This window comes from Aedes aegypti, chromosome 2, assembly GCF_002204515.2.
Source record: "Aedes aegypti strain LVP_AGWG chromosome 2, AaegL5.0 Primary Assembly, whole genome shotgun sequence".
NCBI classification, from domain to species: domain Eukaryota; kingdom Metazoa; phylum Arthropoda; class Insecta; order Diptera; family Culicidae; genus Aedes; species Aedes aegypti.
In genome coordinates this window covers 329117270-329124172 of record NC_035108.1, presented here as the reverse complement: position 1 = coordinate 329124172, position 6903 = coordinate 329117270, and the positions used below count along the sequence as shown (strand labels likewise).

The window sequence follows — 6903 nt, the reverse complement described above, 5'->3', positions numbered from 1 at the left end:
TCTCAGCTTAGTGTTCTTATAGACCAGTGCTTCCCAAACTTTTCCAACTTTCGCCCCCCTGAGGCCAACATTTATCTGGAATCGCCCCCCTGATATGTGTTTTCAATATTTTATGTAATTAAGTGCTGTACGTATAAAAATGTCTTTGAGTAGCATGTCCACAGAATCATGAGACAGTACATTTAAAAATATTTTCTTAAATATCGATATCCCAAAATTATTAGAAACTAGTGGACCCGGCAAACTTCGTCTTGCCATCAAGTAGGCTGTTGAAAAACGCCATGGAACGTTCCGTGCAAAATGGAAGTTCCGTTCACTCCTGTTTTTTTCAACTTTCCCGTTAAATATCCCTTGCTTTTTATGTACACAATCACGTCGGAACACTTCAGGAACATAACTATGGAAGAATCATTCTAATCCGTCGAGCCGTTCTTAAGCCATTTCGTGACATACAAACACCACTCCATTTTTATTTATATAGATGATTATACTATATTGCAATTTATAATAGCAATTTTAACAATATTATACGTGCATTACAGGCTACTGAATCAGTTTTTGATACAAGTTCAGCCCAGTTTAAACGTTTTGAATATAATATATGCATAGGTGCCTACTTGTGACGTAGTTGGGGGATTCGTTAATGGTTATTACATACTGATTCATCTTTTATTAATAAAATTACAGCAATAATTTTCAGAAATTGTGAATAATAAATGTTTTACGTTTCTGGGAACGATTTTTTTTTGTTCAGTCCAAAAACACTGAACCAATATATGAAAATTCAAAATGTTTTTTGACTCATATTGTGTGCGCGGAAGCTGTACCGTCAATGCAATATATAAAAAGATAATACCGACCATTCTTAAAACTCACATGATATTAAAAAACCTGAATGCATGTGTTTGACAATTATCAAGTGTAGCCTATCATAATTTTAAAATGACCCTGATTGGAGATATATCGATAAAATATTATTGGAATAAGTTAAATTGGAATTCATTAACCTTTAGATGTGTGTCCTAAAACAATCATGAGTAATTATTTTCAAATGCTCCCGTGTTAGCCTTTTCGCCTCCTTTCTGAATTTTTCGCACCTCAATTTCTATTTTAAAAATTTTCGCCCCTTGAGTCTAAAATCAAACCTTATAGACACTTCGCAGTTATCAACTGAGAGCTTTTTTGACAAGCTACCTTTTTTGCATTTTTGGCCACACTCGATTGGCGATTAAAAGTGGAGTTATGTTGCAACAGTTTTGCAAAATGAAATCAATATTTACGGTGGGGGGACGGACCTGGTGTAGTGGTTAGAACACACGCCTCTCACGCCGAGGACCTGGGATCGAATCCCATCCCCGAAATAGTCACATAAAATTTCAGTGACGACTTCCTGCGGAAGGGAAGTAAAGCCGTTGGTCCCGAGATGAACTAGCCCAGGGCTAAAAATCTCGTTAATAAAGATAGAAAAAAAAAAAAAATTACGGTTCATGTGCTTTGAATTGCCAAAAAATTTTCAGTAAAATGATTGTGGTGTTCTTTCTTCTAAAGTTATTACTATCAACTTCGACAGGAATGCACTAATCGCTAAAAGACAAAGGAATTTTTCGTCGCTGTTTGAATTGCACGCATCAAATGTGTTTGTTTAGTTTAGAGTGCAGAAGCATAAAAATCGAATAAGGCGAATGGTAGAGAGAAGGGGAGAACAAGTGTAAGACTCTCAACAAATGTTTTCAATTAGCATATTTTCCTGACAAATGGAAAAATGCTAAGGATGTTCCAATTTTAAAACCAGTCAAAAATCCTGCAGAAGCTTCTAGCTATCGTCCAATCAGTTTGCTTTCCTCCATCAGTAAACTTTTTGAAAAGGTTATTTTGAACAGAATGATGGCCCACATCAACGAAAATTCAATTTTTGCCATTGAACAGTTCGGATTCCGCCTTGGACATTCGACCACTCATCAACTTTTACGTGTAACAAATTTGATCCGTTCCAACAAATCTGAAGGCTACTCTACTGGTCTTGCTCTTCTTAAAGCGACCACATATGTCCCGCGAAACGACACCCTGTCAGATCTCGTTCCCAATTAAACATTATTCCTATTGGATGTGTATTCTACAAACATTTTAGGTCTAAATCATGATCTTATTTCTAAGTTTAGTCAAACAATTAGTTTTGACGCAGTAATATCATGTTGAAAATTGCGTTGTCCCGCGAAACGCGGGGCGTCTGGTCACCTTAGCTCTTCTAGACATATAAAAAACATTCGACAGTGTTTGGCATGAAGGTTTGATCGTAAAATTTAAAAAAAAATAATTTTCCAACATACATTGTTAGAATAATTCAAAGTTATCTGTCAAATCGTACACTTCAGGTTAATTATCAGAACTCCAGATCTGAAAAACTTCCTGTAAGAGCTGGTGTTCCCCAAGACAGCATTTTGGGACCAAAATCAAAAATCCTTGTTGTCCTTGACACAGGCCTCTCCGCCAAAGGACGAAGCCTGCGTGTCATCTGTAGTCGATAGCAAAAAAGTTTGAATATTTTTTCTTCATACTTGCAAAAATGGAATATTTCAACTAATGCTTCCAAAACTCAACAAATAATATTCCCACATAAACCATAAGTTCTTTATTTGGAACCTTCAAGTAGAAATGTTGTCACGGAACCCCTCTCGTTCCAATAAATTGGTCAGATGAAGTTATGTATATAGGGCTCATGCTAGATAAGAATTTAACTTTCAAAAATGTCTAAATCCTCTTATTAATAGAAAATCAATACATTGTTTTAAGAACAAGCTTTTGATATTCAAACAAATTTTCAGGCCAGCCATGTTGTATGCTGTACCAATATGGATTAGCTGTTGTAATACCAGGAAGAAAGCTCTGCAGAGAATTCAAAATAAAATTTTGAAAATGAATCTGAAGCTTCCTCCCTGGTATAGTACCAATGAGTTACATAGAATATCCAATGTTGAAACATTGGAACAAATGTCAAATAAAATTATTATTAATTATAATTTTTTGCAATTTTCTATTGCCACGATTAATGCGTTATATATGTCTTTATTTGGGTTAAGTTTATTAAAGCGTTTTTTTTCTCTTATAAGCAGGTGAAATCAACTCACCTGTAAAAAATCTGAACTGCTACGGCAAATGAAATGTAATATGTTATTAACAAAATGTTAATAAAATTTTAGATTTGTTTTACCAAATTAGGATGATAGTGTTGTCTAATAACACAGAACACCTAGATATAAGAAATGAATGCCATGTTTGGAATGATACTAATAAAGAATTAAAAAAAGTAGTGAAATTTATGCATTGAAAATATTCCATAGATCAGTGGTTCCCAACCTTTTTGAAGCTGCGACCCCCCATTAGGTTTTAAAGCTTTCCACGCACCCCTGAAAATAATTGTTCTTGAAATCAAAATTTATGAAAACGAAAGCTTTGCCTGAACCATGACCATTAAGTCATGCAAAGTCATTGCATCTTGAAATAACATTAAAATAGTATTTCCTGAAGTACATCTCCACCCAAGCAACCAATAGTTCGGATTTTACTTAACCCTCTAATACCCAACCCCGCCTTTAGACGGGGTACACTTTGGAATTTTGTGTATTTTTTCGTAGCTCGGAAATTAAAATGATTTTATTTTTGGCCTAAACCTTGACTCATAACACGCATAAATGAAAAGTTTTTTTATGATTTTTGAAACTTTTTTGTATTATTGAAAATTGTTTGAAAAATTGTATTCTTATATAACCTACAAATGCCTGGGATTCATTTAACGTGTATTATAAAAAATCGTACCTTTTATATTTTTCTACGATCAACCTATTACAGAAGAAGAGCCTGATGGTATTGAAATGATTTCAAATCTGTTTTTCCGTTAGTTACACGGAAAATAAAAAATGTTCCAGAAAAAAATTAAAAAATTCATATTTTCAAAAGTATAGTAAAAACTCAAATTTTTATTATTGTCAAAAATCAGTAACCAGAAGAGGCTTCAAGAAAAAATTGAAAAGGATAGGGATGTTCGAATAACAAAATAATAAAAATCAAAAACCAAAATTCATAAATTTGCGAAGAAAAATAAATCATTGCCCAAACCGTGTTTAGAATGATTTTAGATAACGAAAAATAATATTTAGATCGAAAACAAAAATTTGGGTATTAGAGGGTTAAACAGTAAAAAGTTCACTTCTAGTACATTTTGGGTTCCAATTAAATTTTATCGCTGATTAAGAGAACTCAACGAGTATTAACAGAACTTGATACTCCAAAAAATAACTCATGCACTTCAGGTATCAGAAGGCCGGCTCCAGAATAATCCAAAAATTCTAACCAGAATGAGAATCGCGTAACAATTCTAAAGGGCCAATGAGCAATTTGTAAACAAATCTGGTTTTGATACCATCCGATGGCACCTCCTTACACCAACAAACTGTCATTGGCCTTAGAGTGGAGATTGGCCAATGACTCTCTCTTGCGCATTCGTTGAAAACCAAAAGGGACGCTAACAAAATTCAATTTGTCCTATAAAAAATGCCCATGTCTGGTTGAAAATCAAAAATGGGCCAAGCATTTGAAATCATTATTTACTGTACATTTTTGTCAATTTTTAGAATAATGTTGATTTGTTAACGTGTAGTATTTGTAAATCGTCAATTAACGAGCAAGAAATTACATTGATTGATTCGAATACTGAGAAATAGGAATTGAAAATGTAGTGAACAATATTCACATCAAATTTTCTCAGAATCAACGATTGGCCTTTTTGAATTGTTACGAGAGAGAGGTCTGCTAAATAGGTATATCAAGTGGAATTCTTCTTGGGAGATTAAGAAATCTGCGATGATTCTCTGGCAAAATCTGGCGATCATTGAGCTAAAATATATGTTGTAAATATTCAATGATATTTTCAGGAACCTACTTAATATATATAACTGAGAATCAAATTAAATTCAGTCAATTTTCGCAATGGCCTTGCGGGCCACTTGACAATGCTTCGCGCCCCCCCAGGGGTCCGCGGACCACTGGTTGAGAAACCCTGCCATAGATGTTGACTCTAACTTTTAACGAATAAATTTTACCACGGATTCCGGTACCTAAAATTAACGAATGGAGACGCCTGGTAGCTGGTGCTTCCTAGTGACGTTTTAATCCGTAAATTTCCCCATGAAAAAACCTGTTGCACATTGTCACGCTGCATACTGCAGATAGCACCAAGCTATAGATACCGTGAGATACATTAATCTAATCTCGCACCGTCAGACCACCGATGATGTATTCATTCATCTTCGCAATGCTCTAGATACGGTCGTTATCACGTGGACATTGTTGATAAGATAGCACAACTGTGGATAGCTGGGACACGTATGCAAGGAAAATAAACCGCCAGTTAATTCACAGTAAACAGATTGATAGGATTGTCCACTTTCCGACTTTGATTGCCTAGGGATTAGGTTTATTGATCAGTTCTTGTTCGGTACATCCGGCCTAAGGATTGTAGCTTATCGTATCGTTATCTGAAATAACAAGATTGCCAATTACAAATTGATTTGAAATAGATTGACCGAAGGTGTTTCGCACATCACACCTATCCTAGCAGTGGACGAAAGCAGGCCTTCGACAATCGAAATGAAGATTCTTTTTGTGGTTTGTGGAATTTTGTTGGTGACGTTGGCCGCGCAAGGCCGACCAGTATGTGAAGAGTGCGACGACGAAGCTCCGTTGGCATTTCCGGATGAAAATGTGCTGAAAATTGTTAAGGTTCCACACGTCAAACAGGAACAGTCCTTCGAAGAAGCTGCACCTGGATCAGACATTCAAGAAGTTAGTTTTATCGTGGCTTTATTGTGGTGATGTTTGCAAATAACACGTGGCATTGCTTCTATTTTAGACGAATATCATTGATGCTCCCGTCGTTTGCCCTGAGGGTCAGAAGCCAGACCACAATGGAAAGTGCCGCCCAGTTTGGAACGGAAAGTAAGACGTAAAATGTAAATCGTTATCAGTATTGTCTTGCTGTTTGCGTGCCACTTGATAATTTACAACTTCCTGGGAATGTACCGCCGCTGATTGCACCTGAATAATGCATTCAAGTGATAATTTATCAAAACTATGTATATACAGATGCAGGAAATAAATTTACTTCGTAAATTAATACCTAACCATTACCATACGAAGTTTTCAGTTCATTGAGAAGCTTGCGAGAATATCGTGTCCACCATGAAGATTACCGTCGTTAAAACCTTTGTTTTCTTGTTCCTAATTTTGGTGATGAATCTATTTCATAATGTCAAAGCTTCTTCTGAAGCAAACGACTCTGAAAACGAGAAACCGACGCTCATAGATTCATCAAGAAGGCAGATTTTTGTGGCTCCAGTGGTCTGCCCTTCGGGACAAAAACCGGATCATCGTGGAAGATGCCGTCCAGTGTGGTCCATGTGAAGTTGTTCAAGTCAGTTGAAGTATAAAACATTGTTCCGAAAGTTATGTAATTTTATTAATTTTTTCTTCCAAATAGCGTTTTAGAATGTTATACATATGAGCTACGTTTGACGAGTTTACGATAATGGCCTGATAAGTGTATCCCCCACATCTATAATCTGCATGTATAAGTTATGAAAAAATAAATAATCGCGCATAATGATGTTTTAGATCTCGTAGTATTTTGAAAGATTTATCCGAGTTTACAAACATCTGAAAAAAAAATGCTATATGGAATACATAAGGCAGTGTTGCTCAACGTACGGCCCGCGAAGAGTTTGAAGATTCGCCTCACATCTGCTCCGTTGATTGTTCTATCAACTCGAAGTTAGATCATACCAAATCCACTTATTACTCTTTCCTTTAATTTTACAACTTATTTTTTAATTTGAAAAAATGAGTAAATTT

The 6903-nt window shown here is 35.5% G+C and overlaps 1 long non-coding RNA gene across 1 annotated transcript; it reads left to right on the top strand.

Moving 5' to 3' along the window:
- Positions 1-5416: 5416 nt before the first annotated feature.
- Positions 5417-6658, top strand: LOC5574655. The gene is made up of 2 exons (XR_002500714.1): positions 5417-5838; positions 5906-6658. It is a non-coding gene; the product is annotated as an uncharacterized LOC5574655 (long non-coding RNA).
- Positions 6659-6903: the final 245 nt, after the last annotated feature.